Here is a 21,562-nt window from a genome sequence, read left to right as displayed (position 1 = left end):
TCCAATATTCAACCTCCTTTAGTATGATGCTACATAATGTTTATGATGACATTGTTCTTGGAGATATTCAAACTGATGATCTAGTGTTGCAACAAGTGACCACTGATGATGTGGATGGTGTTACTGTTACTAAACATGATTTGGACCAAGAAGCGGAGGAAACAACTGATAACTCATCAAGTGTTCCAGATACGCAGCCAGTGAAGCAAGCTGATGCGGTAGAAATTGAAAATTCTTTCACCTCGGTAGATATTACAGTCACGACGGCTAACGATTTTGATGCCTCCGCTCGTGCTATACCCGATACAACGCAAAAGATTGTGATATTGCCGGATGAGGAGTTTGATGAGGTGGTCCAAGCAGACCTTCGACTAATTAAACAAGCTTGGGCCTCAGCGGCGAATGGAGAGAAGTTCACCCTTGTTATTTCTAAAAGTAAAGCGAAGAAGATAAAACAATTGGCTCGTAGTGTTGGGCAGCCATATAACACTCGTTTTAGGGGTGGAACATCTCACAGGTCCCAATAAATGGGAGGTGGTTTTTGAAAACCGAAAACTCGCACTACAAGAAAAAAGGAGAACAGCGACTATCAAATAGCAACGGTTCTAGGCAAACTGCTGCCGCTTCCACCTTTACCAGCTGTTTCAAACTGCCGCAGTCATCAGTGTATTACCGGCCGTTCAAACCGCCACTCTTTCTAAAGCGACGGTCAAATAGCCGCTGTTATCAAGGTATTACCGGCGGTTCGCCGCTGTTTGCGTTTTTTGTTTTTTTTTTTTTTGTTTTTGACGAACAACTGTTCTTTTCTCTCAATTATCTATTATCACTTTCCCTTATTTATGTTTTTTTCACTCTTTACGTTAAACTCTCAGAAGAAGCACTCTTTCTCCATAGTTCAAAGACGTCGTAGTTCCGAATCTTCTAATCCACAGTTGTTGTGCCTCTCGTCGCCACCGTAGCTGTTCTTCAACAGGTTTCAGTTTCACCGCTCTCTCTTCCTCTCTCTCTCTCTCTCTCTCTCTCTCGCTGAATCTTTCTCGATCTCCTCTTTTTTTTAGGTACTCTCCTCTTTCGATCTATCAGAACGGACCAGGTTATCATCTCCGATTACTCTCTTGTTAATTTGTTGTTAACTTGATTATGCTGATTTTGAATGATGATAATTTGTTAATTTCTTGGATTCTTCACAGTTTGATTTTAGGGTTTTTGAGTTTATTGGTTTAATTTCTTGGATTCTTTTACAGTTTAATTATCAGGGTTTTGATATTTTGTTAATTCTCTTGGATTTCATATCTTTGAATTAAAGCCTCAAATGAAAAATTAAACCTTTCAAAACCTTCCCAAACTCTATCACTCAGAATCTGGATTTGGTTACATACCAATTTATTAGTTTGATTTGTTATGTTTGTGGATTGTTGTTTATTTTTGAAATTTTCTATAAGCATTTGGCATAAACAGTTGCGAGACTATTTGGGACATGTTTAAAAGGGTTTTAATATATGGTTTTAGTCTAATAGTAGATCTCTTAAACTGATATTTTTTCTGATATAGTTATCACTTTGTAATTACATTAATATATGGCCTGGTGCTATTATTCATCATTGAATTCATCTATGATTGGGCTAAACAAGAAGCAATTGCAAACATCACTTTAAACTAAGCAAGGGATGGCTGTACATATATTTCATTCCCCTTTTCCTAACATTGGAAAATACATACTCTTAGTAATTAGGAAGGGATGGCTGTACATATAGATTCGTTAATATTGAATCAATTGAAATAAGTGGTATAGATACTTTCGAGACCCTTCTCTATTCCCCCTAACAGTGTGTGTTGGTGTGTGAGGGATATTTATATCATGTCAAACTAAGGTCAATTAGGATTTAGTCATGTGAATAACAAAATCACTAGTTCTTTTTTTTTGTCCGGATATAGTAATCAACAGATTCCAATATAATAATCCTTACCTCTTTGAAAGGACTTGATCACAAACAGGGCATGCTCCATCATTGCTTAACATTTCATTGGCATCTTTAGTGCATGTTAACTATGTTAAGGAAACCATAACTATGTGAATAACTACCTGAATAACATAACAAATAGGAGTATCTACCTAATTTGATATGAACTATACTGATTTTATTTTGAAGTTAAGGAACTCAAGGGCAAAATTGAGAAAAATGCATCTGAGTTTAGGCTAATATTTCTGTGGGAAGAAATTAAATTGTCCACTCAATGATAAGTTGGATCTATAATTTGAGTAGTCATTACAACCAAGTCATTACAGCTCCTCCATCAACTGATGGGCCTACACCAGCTACTAACCAACCTATATCACCTCCAAGTAATGAACCTGAAAACAACGATGAATCTCAATTTGCAGTCAACAATCCATCAAACAAGCCAAAGAAAAAGTCCATGACATATTGGACGATTGATGTAAGAGGTATGTAGTTTCTTTTCTTAGGAGAAAATGAGAATGCAATTTTTTTTTAATCTGTGAGGTATTAGAATGCATGGCCTGAATTGCTTGAACTATGAATACTTGAAGTATCTGTACATGTATAAATTATGAATAGAAACAAATATTTAAGTGATAATTATTGTTTTCATATTATCCCTAAACACCTATATTATCCCTAAACACATGTATCTGAATGGTATAAATTATGCAATGTAGAACCACCATTTGAGTTCTACGCCATGGAGGTAGCTTCAGAAGCCATTTATAGTTGCACGCACAACTGAATTGGAGACGGATGCTTATATTGCATTAGATGAACTTACTTCCAAGGTAAATATATAATTGAATTCGTTAATTTTTTTTTTCTTGTGAGTCCTCTTGTCCTGGCCAATACTCTTTAGAATAAGTTAAAAAATAAGAACTTCATTATAAGTGGTTAACGCAAGCAAGTTTTTCTTTCTCTCCTTCAGTTCAGATATCTTACGAGTTATGAGTTATGAGTTATTCTTCACATAATTGAGGCTCTTGCAGGTATACTTAAAAATCATATGTGGTTGTTGGTTTTTAAAAATTACTACTATTGTAATTCCTATAGTTATATTGTTCTCTTTTAGCAGATAACAGCAGCCTGGAGGAGCTTAACCTTGCTGATAATTCTGTTCCGACTGAACTTTCTGCTCTACAATGTGATTTACCATCTAAAAGCTGCTCACAGAACCAGGAAGATAAACTTGATACTATGCATCTCATCTGCAACCTGTGTAGTAGATGCATGGAGGATGAAGTTGGATGCGTTTGGAGCAATTATGCAGGAAATTCTGAATTCTTAAACTAAATTTGTTAATCGGATGCATTCAGTAATGAACGAGGTATGTGTTTACTATAGATTCTTTAGATTATGTGACGCTAATTATTTCAATACAAATGTTACATTTGCCATCGCCTAGCAATAGTGGTACTGGAAAAGGGGCTTCTAACTGTATCTTGAAAGGTTTAGCAAGTAATATCTTATATAATTTTGACATTAAATTTGAAATTTATTTCCCATGGCCTGTTTCATTTTTGTTATACTACTCATTTATATGTTATGGTTATAAGTACGTGCTCAGCCTAGCTCTCAATGTTACACATTTTATTTTTCTTATTGTTTTGGTTATAAGTCAGTTTCATGTTTGTTCTCTTAGTGGTTATTTTTCTTATTGTGTCAATGTTAGTTTTTTCTTTTAGTCGTCTAGTTTTTTCTTAGTATTGATCCATGGACTGCAATGTTAATGATCTGTTTTGAACTATGCAGTAGACATCTGTTTTCAATTTCGACATTCGATAAAGGCTGTTTTTCATTTCTTCAATTTTAGTATTATTACGTAAGAACCTGAGATTTAAATAAACATTTACTAGGTTCAAATATCTTCGTGTCATTGAGCATATTGAACTCATTTTACCAATTTCTGTTTCTTTATCTGCTTGAAGGGTGGGAGGCTTGGAGTTCACCAATATAATGTAGAACTTATTCTCTTGACATGGTTCAGGCAAAGGCACATGGTGCTAATGTAGTGGAAGTTGCCTATCCTTATTGTTTATCATGGTGAGGTTTCAAAAGTTGTAATTTAATTTTTGAGCTTTATGATTATAGTCGAGTTTCTATGATTATCCTTGATGGTTGTTTCTACTTTATTTAATTGAAGGCCAAATTGTGAAGGTGGTTTACATGACGACGATGTGCACGTACGCACGGTTGCAAGCGTTAAAGCTTGCTTTGGAATTGGGGCTGTTTTTTTATAGAATTGGATCTCAAGGTATACCAACAGTAATTCAAGTGTGAAATTAGATGATCTGTATAGTTGATTTTCTATATTGCTTTAGTGTGTTAACTCAAAGCAACTTTGATGTAAACTTGTGAGTATCGTTTTCTACATGAATTGTGAGAATCAATTACTTGATATGATATATTTAGTAAAATAATGTGTGTTTAGATTTTGTTATATTGATATTAATGGGAATCAAGAGTGTTAAATACACCATTTAAAAAAAATTGTGGAAAATGTACCAAAAAAAAATTGTGGAAACAAAAAAGCACGTAATTTTTTTTGTGGGAAACAGGAAAAAAAACAGTTTTTTTTTTTAAAAAAAAATGTAAATTGCGGCGGTTCAAACCGACGCTAAAAGCTCAAAAAACTTTAACAATAATTACAAACAGCGACGGTTGGGAATCGCAGCAAAAATCAATACACCCGACGCTATCGTCTTTGCGGCGGTTATTCCAACGGTTTACGCGAACTGCCGCTGTATACCCTAGCGACGCTGCTTGTTGCGTCACTTGTCCAACCGCCGCATAAGTCAATTAGCGACGGTTTAAACCGACGCTAATGCTTTTTTCCAGCTGTCGTCGCTTGCTTCTTTTTTTGTAGTGTCGAGCCCTTTGTGAATTCCCTCTATCGGGATGACTAGTTTGTACTACTTTATTTGTTTTACTTTTGGGGTAAGGTCTAGCTCCCATGTACATATTTTTTTCTATTTTTATTTATAATAATATGAGATATAGGTATAGGATGAGAGTGTTTAGGTGTGCCAACTTCGTTGGAATATCTACTCAATCTTTGATGCCTAGATGCTCTTAATTTATAAAAAAAAAAAATATATATTATCAAATAAAAGTTCATTAGTTTATTTTATGTTTGTTCTTGTTTATATTCATATAATCATACCTCCGCGACAACATTTTGGGTCTACTGCAACGCCTAATTCTGAGATGTAAAAAAACCGTTCTCGTAGAGCGTCAAAGGCAACTATTTCAACATTCTGTTGCGGTAGTATATTGAATTTTCGCCAATTTTATGCAACGGTGGAAAGTTGTTCTCTACAACAAACGGTTAAGAACCGTTTTGAAATGATTTTTAATTTTTACTCCCTCCGTTCCTTTTTATTTGTCGTTTGGGAATCGTGCGCACTATTCATATAATTTACTTTGCTCGTAATTTTACTACTAGAGTCAGGATCAAATGACACCAACTAGTTTAACACCAAATGTTACACCACTCGATAACGTTTTAACCGATATAAATTTTATAAAATCCACCGTTGGATTTAAAGTTTATATCATATAGATCATTTATGTAAAACTTCAGACAAATCCAAAATCATTTGATATGTTATTGAGATACATCAAAATTAACAGTTGCGTCTTTTTTATGTGTCGTTAATCTTTATGTGTCGCAATAGCATATCAAATGATTTTGGATTCGTATGGAATTTTATACATATGATATAAACTTTCAATCCAACGGTGGATTTTATAAAATTTATATTGGGTAAAACATTATTGAGAGGTTGTTTACGTGGGAATTTGGTAAACAACCGCTAGTTTAAGTATCTAAACTCGCGAGATCAACTAGTAAATCTCAGGACAATTTTGTGTTTATTCGTTTTAAGAAAACTGTTTGAATGTTCGTTTTAACAAGGAAACAAACACTTAGGAATTAAAACGTTTTTAAAACACACAAGATAAACTAATTCGAATCGCCTCGAAGTAGCAGTTTCTCGAGCAAGTATTTGAAATCAAACTTAAAGAAAATTACTGGAAAGCAAATTGCATTGAATGAAAAGCAATTACAAATAAAGATGGTTCACAAAACATACATTTCTCCTCTGAATTCCGTTCGTTCGATCGCTGAGTACTTAGAATTTTAGAGAGAGTGTTTGTATAAAATTTTGTGACCCTTGTTCTGAATGAAAAACTGCTATAAATATTACTACAAAGTGGTAACTGTTTCTTGATCATCTGGACGCTCCTCGATCTGCCACGTCGACCACGTTCTCCACTTTCATCTTTCATTCCTTCAGCGCGCGCCAAGGCCTCTTGGGCCGTTCGTTGTTTCTTCTTTGGGCTTGGCCCAACTCTCTATCGGTTCGATTTCGCGCTTTCGATAGCTTCCTGGCAAAACCAAAACTGGACGCGTTATCCATATCTCTCGAAGCGCTCTTTGGCTTCGACCTAGTTGGCTTTCGACGCCAACTTTGAAAGTTTTATTTTGACAATATCACCTCCAAATAAGTATTGGACCCACCAATTATATTCAATTGATAAATCCCAAATTTATATCCAACAAATTGCCCCCCAAAAATGCTATTTTCGACTGTGTCTATCAAAAGAGGAAGTGGCGTTTTTGAAAGTACTAATGGATATCTTTCTTTTCCATTTATCTCTCCTATCGTTTAGGTTGCCATTCAAAACTTTGGATTGGCTCCAAAACTTGTTTTTCTTTCCACCTGTCAAGGGGGTTGGACACTTGTCAAAAAAGGAAGTTGAAAAATTTGTTATTTTCAACAGACCGCGTGCCTCTATAAATAGCTAGATCCTCCCTTTATTGCGTTTTCTCCAATTTTCGCTCTGTCAACTGTTCATCTTCTTCTTCATCTTCCGCGATTCTTTCTTGAATTCTTGCTTCCAAAAGACTTCCTATTCTCACTATTCTGTTTATCACCAAGTCATCAACTTTCTTTTCACTTGGATTTTCCTCAACTATCTCAAACAACCTGTGATTCCCAAATTTAACCCTAATCCGTTCTTTTACACCATCTTTACACCTTCATCAATGGCGTCAGGTTCAGATGTTGGAAAAATCTTTCCTTACGCCGGTAGGTGGACCGCCGCCACTCTTTCTTCTTACGATACGAATGTGGTTCCAGAACCATCGTTGCGTCTGGACTTGCAAAAGTTTTGGGAAAATCAATTGATCTTTCCTTATTCCGTTGATAATCTTGTGCATGCGTTTGGGGGACCCAAACCAAGTGATAAAAGTAGGAATTCTAAGGTTCTGTCCATTTTTCCTGTTTATAAACCTTGTGCTCCTAGGGTTTTTATCAGTGAACCCTATAACTTTAGCTATATCAAGGCGCCTAACAGAGTGTTTCGATCGGCTCCTTCTTTGAATGACCAAAACCTTGGCTGGTTAGACAGGGTACAACGTGATAAAGCTGATATTTGGCAAGCCTGTGGTATTTATGACCTTATTCAACTCTCTCGGACAGGCCTTAAATACCAGCAAGAGATGATTATTGCTGCTTTACACTTCTTTGAGTCTTCTACCAACACTTTCCACTTCGAATGTGGCATGATGACTCCTACACTGCTAGATGTTGCTGCCATTACTGGCCTATCGCCTCTTGGTGACACTTACGATCCTTGCAAAGCTTCCGACACCATCAAATTCGATTTTCGAAACAAGTCTTACTCCAAATACATTGTGGAAAATCGAAAGACTAGCGATGAAGTGAGTGACGAAGAACACGTTGCTTTCCTAACCTTATGGCTATCGCAGTATGTCTTCTGCACTCAATCTCTCCAAGTAGCCAAGAAATTCATCCCTATGGCTATTCAACTACACGAATGTCAACAATTCAACTTCGCTCGACTTATTCTTGGATGTCTTTATGAATCCATGAGGGATGCTTGTGAACATCTTAAGAGAACAGGCGATGGATCTACCTTTTTAGGTGCTGGCCCCTTCTGGTTGCTGCAATTATGGCTAACTGCCACTTTTCATGCTGAACTTGACCTTTTCTTGCCTGAGCCATACTATGAGGAATCAAGAACGCGCCAAATCGAAGGCACCAGGCTGGCAAGGATGGTTCCTAGGGAAAGAGGCCTTGGTTATGATGTGGCTTTCCAACAGTATTTTAATACTTTTCTCAGCCTGAAGAAGTTCAAGCCTAGCTTTGCTCCTTTTGTGGATAGGCCACTTGGTCCTCCTTGGTTCACTCACAGATTTCCTTCTCCACCGGAATTTGAGACGGTAACCAACAGCATTTGGAATGCTTACTTGATGCCTACAGTCTTGTCTTGTCGAATTGGCTTGACTTCTGGAGATTTTGGGTTAGTTGGCTACTTCCCAAACCTGGTGTCTCGCCAATTTGGCTTAACTCAAATACTCCCTAAGAGCATATACTTGGAAGAAAGGGAGGTTTGTTTAGGCAAGCATGGCATGACAGAACCACAGTTCCATTCGTTCTTGAACCATTTCAATCAGCCTTCTTATGAGCTTACCCTATTCGACTTCGCTCCCTCACATGCCTGTACTAGGGAATTTTTTATCTGGTGGTCTCGACACTATGAAGGACGCCTGGTTGACAAGGCTGCCTTGCTTACTGCTATCTCTAATGGGTTCGACTCATCTATTTTGAACAAGATTAAGTCGAAACTGAACGCCAGAGGTATTCTTTTGGTTCTACTTTTTCTTGCATAATCTTTTACCTTGCGTGCTTTTCTCTTATGCGCACTTTTCCAATGCAGGGAGTAAGTCGAAGGCAGGTTCCAGCAATTCTAGCAAGCCTCTTCCTCCACCACCTAAGGTTGAACTAAAGGTAAGCCTTTGCCTTTTTGTGGCTTCTTACGCTCTTGTAGGATTTCCATATTAACTTTGATATGCCCTTTCCAGATTACTTCACGCAAAAGGCCTCCTTCAACTGAAACTCCTTCTGTTTCGAAGAAACAAAGGCCTATTCCAGCCACTTGTTCGAATGCTCCAGATAAGGTACCTATTTAGCAAAAGACTCCTTTTCCTTTTGTCTTACATGCGAACTTACTGAACTGTGGCCTGTAGGATATTCCTGTTCTCTCGACCATCCCTGAGCAGACTAACATTGCCACCACTCAAGATCTCTCTCCTAATGCTGAACCCGTTACTGATGAGAAAAAGAAAAAGAAGAAGAAGAAGAAAGAACACCAGCCCAACCAAGAAAGTACTCCTGAGCGCAAGTCCTCTGAGATTGAGGCACAACCTGATACTCTGGCATCACCTGAGGACCCTCCTTTAGAGCAATCGGAGAGGAAGAAGAAGAAGAAAAAGAAGCAGAAAAAATCTCCCGTTGCAGCTACTGTTGTCGAGGCTTCTGCTACTGCAAAAGAAACAACTTCACCGCCTGAAGCTTCTGCTACCCCTCCAGCCCAAGTAAGCCATTCTTACTTCTTGTTACTTCTCCAGCTCTTAACTATGTTACTTATTCTTTCACGGTTATTTGTTTCAGCCACAAAACTCTGCTCAAGTTATCCCTCAGGATGAGCCTGCTCCTAGCAAAGCGGCTGAGGGGGTGGTCGAAGGACCAAGTGATGCGCATCCTGAAGATGTTGCAGAAAAAATCCCATCTCCTCAGCCTGTCGAAACGGCCATTCTTACTGAAACCTCATCACCGCCCAAGGCTCCTGGCTCGCCTCACCGTGCTTTCGAAGATGATACCCTTCAGCCTAACACTGGCGCAGACCAGCTTGATCAAGGTCTACCGCAACAGAATCCTTTGACAAACCCTGCCCAAGTATTGGCTGATAATGATCCTCCAACCAATTTTCAAGCTGACCCTATTGCTAATACTGAACAAAGGCCAACAGTTGATGGCGAACACTCCACTACCAATCAACCACAACCAAGTAGATCAAACCATGAGTCTAGTTCACCCAACGCTGACACTTTCGACTCTGATGACGGGAACTCCTGTATTGGTGATTCACTTGGTGAAGAGGGAACTTCCGTGTCGAAGCCACTTCCTACTGTTGTCCTGCCAGCTGAACTTGCCAAAGAGTTAAAAGATTTAACTCCAGTAGATGCACTTATCAAGCTTTTATCAAGCCATGGCACCTCTAGCTCCGTTGTTGAGGACACAGAGGGGAAGGAAGATGTACTTGAGCAAGAACAGTTTGAGCATGAAGTCAGGTTCAGGCGAGAAATTCTTGATGGGGATATGTTGGGCCTGCTTGAGCGTGACTCTTCTATATATTACAACATCAAAGCCCTTTTTCGCAAGCTGCAGAACCCAAGGACTGACGAAGCAATGTTCCTTCTAGTGACTCAGGCTGAAACCTTTTTAGAACAGTTCGTTAGTCAATCTCAACTCCTAACCAGGACTAGCAGCCTTCTGACATCTCTGCTCGCAACCCAGCAACACCATTTCGAGCAAGCTAATAATTGCAATGCAGAGGTCACAACTATCAAAGCTGCCTCTGATGAAGCTCTTGAGCAACTTGTGGCTTGTGAGAACAATATTGCTCGATGGCAATCTGAAATCGAAGCGCTAAAGGAAAAGGTTCGACAAGAAGAGGCTAAGATGGAAAAACTAGCTGCAGTAGCTATCGAAGCACAGAAGGATAAGCTTGATGAGCTAGCACGTGAAGGTATCCAACATTACAGTGATGGTCTAGCTGTCCAAAAGCGAGTTGAGCACCTTGCTAGTGATAAAGAAATGCTACAACGTAAACTGGCGTCCATTCGAACTCAGTATTATCAATTTCAAGCGGCCAATCGAAAGCCTCCTTCGACATCTCAACTACAACCTTGACTTTATAAATTTTCCTTTTAGTCTCAAGTTTTTTTTTTATTCTCTTTTGGATGTCATAATTGTAACTCTCTTAACACTAGCAACTGTCAAACAATTTCGTACATGCCTTTTGAATGTATGCCCTTTTTGGCTTTTTCATGCTGCATGTTCATATTATATATTGGCTGAGTATTTTATTCCTTTATTGTTGCTTGCTTTCCTTCTTTTGGGTCATTATCCCAAGCCTTATTAATGGCATTTTGTAAGGAGTGAAGCGAACATGTTTCCAAAGCAGTCAACATAACTAACTACACGGCTTTGGGCATTAATGCCATGGCATTTCCCTATGCAAACCGACCATGGTTAGTTGTAACTGCCTGGCCATTAACGCGTCTTAATTCTTCTATAAATACCCACGCCTTGCAACTCTTTTTGCTCATCACTTATTAACGCATCAACACCTCTCCACACATAATGGATAACAAGAAAAATCCTCCTTCTTCTACCCCGGGCTCAAGCACGCCACGTCCTCTTGGAAGGGGACGAACCAAGGTTCCAGCTTCCAAACCTCCACGCACTAGAATCCTTCGCCCTAGGCCGACATCGGCTAAGGTAGTAGAAACCATCATTCTCTCTTCTGATTCCTCAAGCTCTAGTTCAGATGACGAAGATGAAGATTACCTCGAGTTCCTCAGCACCCTAGAGCCTGACGAAGAATACCCAGGAACTCCAACTCCTTCTTCTGAGGATGAAGACTCTCAGATCTCAGAACTTTCAATGAAGGAGCTCGAGCCCAGGGTAAACCTTAAATGGTTACCCTTCAACATTCAACCAATTCTTGTATTTTCTTGAACATTCTTGAATGATTGGTTGTATTGTTGATCTTGTATGAATAAAAATTGATTCTTGGCATTTTCTTTTACCATTTCGCAAATTTTATTCTTGCGTTATTCATTTTTTATGCTTATTTCTTGCAACATTGGCTTGTATTTCTTTAAATATTTGCCATTCATGTTGACTGAACGTTTCTCAGGAGTTAACTCTTCAATCTCATAGGCTCCATTTGACAAAACTTGAGAAATCTTAAATGGCCCTTCCCAATTGGGTGACCACTTTCCAAAGACTCGATCTCGTCTGTCCATGGGAAGGATAACTTTCCAAACCAAATCTCCTACATCAAAGAGTTTGGATTTAACCCTTTTATTATATGCTCTAGCAATTCGTTCCTTTTGTCGAATCAAAGCATCTAACGCTTGCAACCTCTCCTCATCCACGTCTGTTAATTCATCTAACATTATGTTCCCATAGTGATCAGGAGGTAGTTCCCATTGCCTTTGCACTCGAATTGACTGCATCATTATTTCGACAGGTAGCACAGCATCGTGACCATATGTTAGTCGAAAAGGTGTTGACCATGTTGACTCTTAAGGAGAATTCCTACATGCCCATAAGACTTGGTCCAAGGTCTTATGCCAATTCTTTGGCTTTTGAGCAACGTGTTTCTTAATTAGACTAATTATAACCTTGTTGGCCGCTTCAACTTGGCCATTTGCTTGAGCATAATAAGGCGTCGAGGTCATTAGCTTAAAACCTGATTGTTCGGCAAAATCTTGCATCTTTCGACCAACAAACACTGTTCCTTGGTCTGTAGTAATCGTCTCAGGAAGCCCAAACCTATAAATAATATGGTCTTGGATAAAATTGATCACTGTTTCCTGATCCACGTTTGTTAGGGCAACGGCCTCTATCCATTTGGTAAAATAATCTATCCCAACTAGTATATAACGTTGGTTCTTGGATGACGCAGGCCTAATCTCACCAATTAAATCTAAAGCCCAGCCTCTAAAGGGCCAAGGTTTGATGATCGAATGCAACTCACTGGCAGGGACGTGTTGTATCCCTGCGTGTTTTTGACACTCTTGACAGCCTTTCGCATATTCTATGCAATCCTTGAGCATGGAAGGCCAATACAAACCTTGTCGAAACAAAAGCCATTTCATTTTGTGGCCTGCTTGATGGGCACCACAGGCCCCACTATGGGCATTTGAAATCGCTATATACGCCTCACTTTCATTGAGGCACTTCAACAAAACTACCTCAGGAGTCTTCTTAAATAGCTCATTTCCCAATCCCATGATTGTGTAATTCAAGGCTCTATACTTAACCTTCCTATCGGCTGTACCTGTTGGATTTTCTATGTATTTAACAATGGGTTGTCTCCAATCATTGTCAGCCAAATTGTCAATCACAAAGACCTCAGTCATCACTTCATCAAAGTGTGCATCCGCCATTTCTAACTCCATTTCGACACTTAGTTCATTTGCCCCCAGCTGGTGGGGTATTACCTCACATGAGATTAGTTTTTCTTTAATTTCAACTATCTCATCTAATTTTTTCCCTGTTACCTTATAACCAGAAGCAATTTGGGCTAAGTCATTTGCTTCTTGGTTCTCGATCCGAGGCACGTGTTGAATGTCACATGAATCAAATCGTTTTAGTAACGAGAAGGCAATGACAAAGTATTTCATCAAATGTTCTTGAATGCATTTGTACTCCTTTGCCAATTGTTTTATTACTAACTCAGAGTCTCCTCTGATTTTTACATGTTTTGCCCCCAAGTCTAAAAGAATCTTTAGACCTGCAATTAAAGCCTCGTACTCGGCTTCATTATTAGAGCATGTTCCATTAATCTTATACTTAAACTTTGTTGGAATCTTTAAAGGAGAAATGATTAAGATCCCAATTCCTGTACCATGTTTGTGCTTTGAGCCATCAAAGTATAGCATCCAAGGTTCAAGTTCTACATATGTTATTGGAATTTCAGCCACTGAGTGATCAACAAGAAAGTCAGCCACTATTTGACCTTTTACAGCCCTCAGGGGTTGGTAAGTCAATGAATATTCAGTTAAAGCTAAAGCCCACTTCCCAATTCGACTATGCAAGATTGGTTTTAACAACATATGCTTAATGATGTCAAAATGAGAATAAACATAAACATGAACTGGTTTAATATATTGCTTAAGTTTGGTACAAGAGAAATACAAACATAGACAAAGCTTTTCAATTGGACTATATCTAGTCTCGACATCATTCAAGATTCTACTTAGGTAGTAAATAGCCTTTTCTACGCCATTTTCATCCTCTTGTGCGAGCATGCTTCCAATAGTCGAATCTGATGCTGCGATGTACAACTTCATTGCTTTGTTTCGAATAGGAGGCATTAAAGTTGGAGGCTTCGATAAGTATGCTTTGATATCATCAAATGCCTTTTGTTGTTCCGTTCCCCATTCGAATACATCACCTTTCTTGAGCCTCAGCAGTGGAGAAAAAGGTTGAGCTTTGCCACTTAGGTTTGATATAAACCTTCTCAAGAAATTGATCTTTCCTAGCAAAGATTGAAGCTGTTTCTTCGTTCTTGGAGGTTTTGTCTCCATGATAGCCTTTGTCTTATTTTGGTTAATTTCTATGCCCTTTTTATGCACAACAAAGCCGAGGAAATCTCCTGCACGTACACAAAAAGCACATTTTAGTGGATTCATCTTTAATCCACATTTTCTCATTCTTTCGAACGATTTTTTAAGATGTTCGATATGTTCATCCTGAGAAGAGGATTTCACAACAATATCATCAATATAAACCTGCATAAATATTTCGATAAAATCATGAAAAATTAAGTTCATGGCTCTTTGGTATGTTGCTCCAGCATTCTTCAATCCAAAAGGCATCACTACCCACTCATAGGTGCCTAAAGCACCAGGGCAACAGAATGCGGTTTTTGGCACATCATCTTCGTCAATAAAGATTTGATTATAACCTGAATAGCCATCTAACATACTCAAATATTCATGCCCGGCTGCTGAGTCGACTAGCATTTCGGCTACAGGCATGGAATATTCATCTTTAGGTGTAGCATTATTCAAATCTCTAAAGTCTATGCAAACCCTAAGTGATCCATTTTTCTTAATAACAGGAACAATATTAGCTAACCATTCCACATACCTGGTTGTTCGAATGAACTTGCATTTGAGCAACCTTTCAATTTCTGCTTTGATCTTTGTCATGATTTCTGGTGCAAACCTCCTTGGAAGCTGCTTTACAGGTTTCTTGTCTGGTCGAAGGGGTAGCCTATGCTCCACGAGATCTCTGCTTAACCCAGGCATTTCGTTATAGTCCCATGCAAAGCAATCTCTGTATTTCTTAAGCAACTCGACCGTTCTTTCTTTTAAGATTGGGTCTATATTGGCACTAATATAAGTTGGCCTTTTAGCAGAGCCATCTCCAATATCAACTTCCTGCAAAGGATCTTGGGCTTGCATTCTTTGAATCGAACTATGTGGATCTTTCTCAAAACCCAAAGGCTCATCATCATAGATACAATCCAACCCTTGCTTTTTGCCATCATTTACTTCACTAGCCTCCAAGGCCAGTTTGTCTCTTAAGTCATCATTGGCTTCGACAGCCATATTTTCTTGAACATTAATGGCCTCGAGAGCCATTTTGATTCTATTTTCGGCTGCGTAAGCCGTAATTCGATCCCATGCTGGGGACTCAATCATCAAACTCATCATGGTTGACCCATCCAGACACTGGTGGGTATGCATCCTCACACAAGGGTTTCTCTATGTCTTCCCTTTCCCAACAAAAGCCATGGGTTGGATGCAACTTAACTGAGTGATATACATTTTTTGATACCACTTCATTTGGATCGAAGGCAGCATCTTGCTCACCACAAGGAGCAATCAAAGCCAGGTTTTTGTCGAAGTTCTGTAAAGTCACAGTGCCTGTCTCTGAAACATATGCACTTTGATCTGCTTCTACATTCTCGACTAAACCATCTTCTCTCCAGATAATTAATCTTTGGTGCATGGTTGAGGGAACAGCTTCAACACCATGTATCCATTCTCTGCCTAATAGCAGATTGTAATTAGGTTTGACAGCTATGACCATAAACAAGGTCTTTCGAACTGTACTACCAACACAAACTTCCAATTGCACTGCCCCCAGGGAATGGCCAGTTTTTCCTTCATAGTTGGCCAGCACCACATTGTGGGAATGAAGGTCTGTGTCATAGAGACCTAATTTCTTCAACATAAAGTGAGGCATAATATTCACCACAGCTCCTCCATCCACTAAGACTTTATTGATTCCCACATTATTGACTTTTGCCCTAATGAACAAAGCCTTCAAGTGGTTCTGCATTCCCAGGTCTGGCTTTTCGAAGACAGCTTTTTGCTCTTCGACACAACCATTTTGCATAACATAGTAACACATTGGCTTATGATCAGCCAAATTGAGGGCCTCGAAGTCTTCTTCTAACTCATTGACTTCAGTGGGCACATCATATTCCAGTGGCAGAATAGACACCACATTGACCATGACGTCGAAATCAGACCCCTCATCCAGGAGATCATCATCCTCCATGTCATCCTCATCTTCTGCCCCTCCTTGGGCATTTTCAGCTATTGGCTCTTCCAATATTATGGAAAGCCTCTCCTTTACTGGCCTCTTGGCCATTTCAACCTTTTCAGCCTTCTGGGTTGCAACAACCTTGCCCCCAGCCTCAGCCTCTTTTGCTGTCAACTTTTGTTTCCTCTGAAACCTTCGCCACTGAGTGCGAGTCATAGGATTTTTTCCCTTATAGTTATTCCTATAAGAGTATTTGTTGACTTCAGTGGCAGCATTCACTGTTTCCTTTCCAGCTACCACTTTTGAACCCTTGGGTTCAGCTACAATGTTCACGTTAACATTGCTAGAGCTCCCATTTTCCATCATCCTTCGATTAAAAGTGACGTACTGTCCACTCACCCATTGGTTAACAGGTGCTCTCCCAGATGGTTTGAAAGTGTTTTGGGGGTCTAGCCTTTGCTGGATCGAAAGGCCTTTGGTAATAGGTTTTCCCCAATTGGCCCCTTTGTAAGGCCAAGCTTTTTGATTTGGCCTAGATTTTGGCCATTTTCTCTTGTTTTCAGCATAAGGTACAACATTTTGAAGGCCTGCAGTAGCCTCTTTGTCGCACACAGCACTGCACCTGGGGCAAAGCATCACTTCAGCATTCTTCAGCTTGCACCTATTCAGGAAGTCCACCAGTTCTTCCTCAGCATTGGGGTACACCTCACGCACCCTCTTTTCGTACTCCTCTTCAGGCACAGCCTTGATTGGAGCAGCAGCATCTATCACTTCAACCATGTTGCAGTCATAGACTTCGATATAGGTAGCGTCAGCAGGTGGCAAGGGGTCTGAATCTACCTTCATTGGAGGCTTTGCCTTATCAGCATACTTCAGCCTTCCTTCATTCAGCGCTTTTTGCACCAAATCCCTGAAAACAACACATTGATAAGTTTTATGTCCCAAATAGTTATGAAACTTACAATAACCTCTTTTTTTTCTTTGTTCTATTGGTGGTATTTTCATATCTTTTGGCACAATAATTTGGCCGTCAGTCACCAATAAATCAAAAATTTCATCACATTTAGTAATGTCGAAAGTATAAGTCTTCGTAACAAACTTATCATTTTTTGGTTCGATTGGATTTTTTCCATTCGACGGCCTCAACAATTTGCAAGTATAAGGAGGCCCAGGCTTTAATTCAGCCACATTAATGTCACTATCATCGAAATCTAAGTACTCATCACTAATTTCATAATCAATTTCATTATCATAGGAATCAACAAAACCTATTTCTTTCTTTTTCTGAAACTTAGAATTTTTAACTTTTTCAGCTTTTAACCTTTCGATTTGTCTCACCCTGTCAGCCAACTGTGACATGTCTCGAAGGTATTGGGTATCTAACTTCTTTCGAATTGAATAATCTAACCCACCAGCAGCCATTTCCACTAGCTCGTGTTCAGGCACTTGAGTAAAGCACCTGGACTTCAGCAAACGAAACCTATTTAGATAGTCATCAATTGACTCTTGGTTTTTTCTTTTTACACTGGCTAACTCTTTCAGACTTATCTTAGTTTGGCCCATATAAAATTGCTCATGGAAAGTCCTTTCCAATTGGGCCCAACTATGAATCGAATTGGGAGGCAAAGTTGTAAGCCAAGTAAATGCATTCTTGGTAAGCGAATTAGGAAAATACTTCATTCGCAAATTTTCATTATTCGCCAAGTTCCCAGATTCAGCTAAATACCTAGCAATATGTTCTACGGTTGACTCATTAGTGTCCCCAGCAAACTTAGTGTATTTTGGGACTTTCCAACCCCTTGGTAGCTCTGTTTGCAACACGTATTCAGTGAAGGCAGAGACAAAATTTGGCCTTCGACAACCCGTGTTTAGGCCGTTTTGGGCCAAAATCGTTTCGACCATGTTGGCCAAATTGTGTTGGCCAAGCAAGTTATTGTTCTGCACCTCTCGCACTACCTCGTCAGGATCCTGGTTCCTCCTAACCATTACCACTGGGGGGTTCTGATGTACCACTTGTGGATTTGGGTTGACAACAGGAGGGTTTTGATTTACTACTTGAGGCATTTGATTAACCTCGTGAGGATAATAAGTTTCCTCTTGTACAACTGGCGTGGGTGTTGGGTTAGGAACTGTTTCAGTAGCCACATAAGTTGGCCTTTGCTGCACTGGAGTCGAAGACATTGCAGGTAATATTACTTGTGGAGTAACAGGATTTACTCTAGGAGGTGGTGGGGGTGTCCCAAAAAAATCTGCAATTCGACTCATTTGAAATGCCAACATTTGATAACTCTCGTTGGTATTCTGAATTAATGGATTAAACACAGTACCAATTTGTTGTGTTAAGAGATTAACCATTTCATGGTTGCTCTCATCCATTTGCTGCCTCAAAGACAACACAGACGCAGTCGTTAAGGGTGTGGGAGTTACCCTTGACGAAGTATACCTCTCAGATTCGAAACTTGGCATCCCTAAGCCAAGTGTAGGGGGAGGCCCATACATAAAACCCTGACCTGATGGTGGTTTCGAACGTCCAAAACCAGCAGTCACGGACGGAATTGCCATAGTTGGTATTGGCAGAGTTGGAATAACATCATGCACAGTCAAAATGGTTGGACTGGAGAATATTGGAACATTCACCAACTCAGATGTTACCAAACTTTGTGGAGGTGGATTGACTCCACCACTCGAACTTGCTTCGCTACTCATCGCACTAGAATTTGGAGTTTTACTAGGATTAGATCTCTGAGTAGTTTTAACCATAACCTAACTTATCATCAGTTATATGCAAGTAACAAGTTTTTATTCCACAAAAAAAAAACTTTAATAAACACAAAACCAGTCCCACTGGGCGTGCCAATTTGTTTACGTGGGAATTTGGTAAACAACCGCTAGTTTAAGTATCTAAACTCGCGAGATCAACTAGTAAATCTCAGGACAATTTTGTGTTTATTCGTTTTAAGAAAACTGTTTGAATGTTCGTTTTAACAAGGAAACAAACACTTAGGAATTAAAACGTTTTTAAAACACACAAGATAAACTAATTCGAATCGCCTCGAAGTAGCAGTTTCTCGAGCAAGTATTTGAAATCAAACTTAAAGAAAATTACTGGAAAGCAAATTGCATTGAATGAAAAGCAATTACAAATAAAGATGGTTCACAAAACATACATTTCTCCTCTGAATTCCGTTCGTTCGATCGCTGAGTACTTAGAATTTTAGAGAGAGTGTTTGTATAAAATTTTGTGACCCTTGTTCTGAATGAAAAACTGCTATAAATATTACTACAAAGTGGTAACTGTTTCTTGATCATCTGGACGCTCCTCGATCTGCCACGTCGACCACGTTCTCCACTTTCATCTTTCATTCCTTCAGCGCGCGCCAAGGCCTCTTGGGCCGTTCGTTGTTTCTTCTTTGGGCTTGGCCCAACTCTCTATCGGTTCGATTTCGCGCTTTCGATAGCTTCCTGGCAAAACCAAAACTGGACGCGTTATCCATATCTCTCGAAGCGCTCTTTGGCTTCGACCTAGTTGGCTTTCGACGCCAACTTTGAAAGTTTTATTTTGACAATATCACCTCCAAATAAGTATTGGACCCACCAATTATATTCAATTGATAAATCCCAAATTTATATCCAACAGAGGTATAACATTTGGTGTCAAACTAGTTGGTATTATTTGATCCTGAAACTAATATATAAAAATAAATATCAGCATATAAAATGTTGTTCAATATTTATCTCGACGTGTATTTTCAAAATATAAAATTTTCATATTTTTTATAAAAGATAATTAAATATATTAGTGATCAAAATTTTTTTTGACAATATATTAGTGATTAAAGTTGTGTATTGTCGTTGGTTCAAAAACAAAAAAATTGTGTATTGTCGTATATGCAGAAATCTAAAATCACAACAAAGTGAATATAATAAAAATATAGATGTTAAATCGTTCTTTATGAGATCGGATGAAATACAAATAGAATCGTTCTCGTTGTCTTAAGCTATTAGCGCGTAATATTTTCATTGTACCACTTTTTATTTGTGAAATTTTGAAACAATAAAATTCTATTTTCCCTCAAAAAAATACAAATATCACGCAGAATACACTCATTCTCCCAAATTTCATTCTCATATTTGTTCATCCCTAAATTTCTTCTTCCCAAAATTGATTCTCATATTTGTTCATCCCCATTGATTCTCATAAATTTCTCTTCTTCTCAAAATCGATTCTCCCCAAATGAACCCTAATGTGATTCTGCTGCTCACAAAATCTTGATAATGTCACAAAATTAAGTATTAGATATTATAGTTTATTTTAAATATTAGATTAGTTTTAAGTTGTTGCTATTTTCCCTATTTTCCTTAGTTAGATTCAATGATTTTATTATCTTGTTATTATCTTAGTTAAAGTAGTTATTATTTTCCCATTGCTATGATATGATCGATAGAGTTTGTTAGCTTTATATAACCATCTAAGTGAATGGAATAAAGATAGCAAAATTCATAATAAATATATTCTTCTCTTTAAAACTCTCATTCAATATTATATTTGCAAATCTCTGGATTCTATCTGATATATTCTATTCCAGATCATTAGAAACCCTATTTGACAGATTGAATTTTATCTGTTCGTCCTAAAATCCACTTTTCCCATCTCAGATCATTTGTTCAAAGACGCAAACCCTAACGCAATTCTGCTCACAAACTGTTGATAAACTGTTGATTTATTCCAACTCAACCCGAACTTTTTGGGCGCACGGCTCACTCATCGCAAGGTACCCACTCTTCATTATGTGATTTCATTTTTGTCTCTGTTTCATCTTCTTCTTCTTTTGCTTCTGCCATGTGTGTTGTGTGTCTGAGTTGCCATGAACCATCCATTGATGATAAACTTCTTCTTTTGCTTCTGCCACGTGTGTTGTGTGTGTGTGAAGAAAGCATATCCACCTCCTCTCTCGGTCCATAAACATACTTTTTTCTTGAACCTTAAATCTTTAACTTTTTTTTTATAAGAAAATCTTTAACTCTTTTGCTCAAACGAGTCTTCCCTATGTACACAATATGGGCAATATTCAGTTAAGTCTGGATATCATGCTATCATGAATTGGGGTTGTCTATCAAATGCTACTTCTGACAATAACACTCAACATATTTGGAGCGCTCTTTGGAAGCTAAATGTGCCCCCTAAGCACAGTCACCTGCTTTGGAGAGCTCTAAAACATGTCTTACCAGTAAAGGGCAATTTATTCAAGAGAGGGGTCAGATGTGAACCCTTATGCCCTCGATGCTCAAATACTACAGAAACAATCAATCATGTGTTCTTAAAATGCAAATGGGCAAAACAAGTTTGGTTTGCCTCATCCTTGAATCTAAACCTAGGGCTGAATCAAA

General features: G+C 38.7%; 1 long non-coding RNA gene and 1 pseudogene across 10 annotated transcripts; one reads left to right on the top strand and one right to left on the bottom strand.

Moving 5' to 3' along the window:
* The window catches only part of LOC123904808, a 61,214-nt pseudogene that overhangs the window by 24,061 nt on the left and 15,591 nt on the right, over positions 1 to 21,562 (bottom strand).
* Positions 517 to 4,409, top strand: LOC123905910. 10 transcript variants are annotated; one of them, XR_006808631.1, is made up of 9 exons: positions 563 to 731; positions 873 to 973; positions 1,059 to 1,093; positions 2,384 to 2,446; positions 2,681 to 2,794; positions 2,935 to 2,995; positions 3,082 to 3,333; positions 3,935 to 4,049; positions 4,150 to 4,409. It is a non-coding gene; the product is annotated as an uncharacterized LOC123905910 (long non-coding RNA). The 10 variants fall into 10 exon arrangements; XR_006808629.1 differs by having other exon boundaries at positions 2,156 to 2,446; XR_006808623.1 differs by having other exon boundaries at positions 2,151 to 2,446.

The sequence above is a fragment of the Trifolium pratense genome, linkage group LG2 (genome assembly GCF_020283565.1).
Source record: "Trifolium pratense cultivar HEN17-A07 linkage group LG2, ARS_RC_1.1, whole genome shotgun sequence".
Classification (NCBI taxonomy): domain Eukaryota; kingdom Viridiplantae; phylum Streptophyta; class Magnoliopsida; order Fabales; family Fabaceae; genus Trifolium; species Trifolium pratense.
This window is presented reverse-complemented; position numbering and strand designations above follow the sequence as displayed.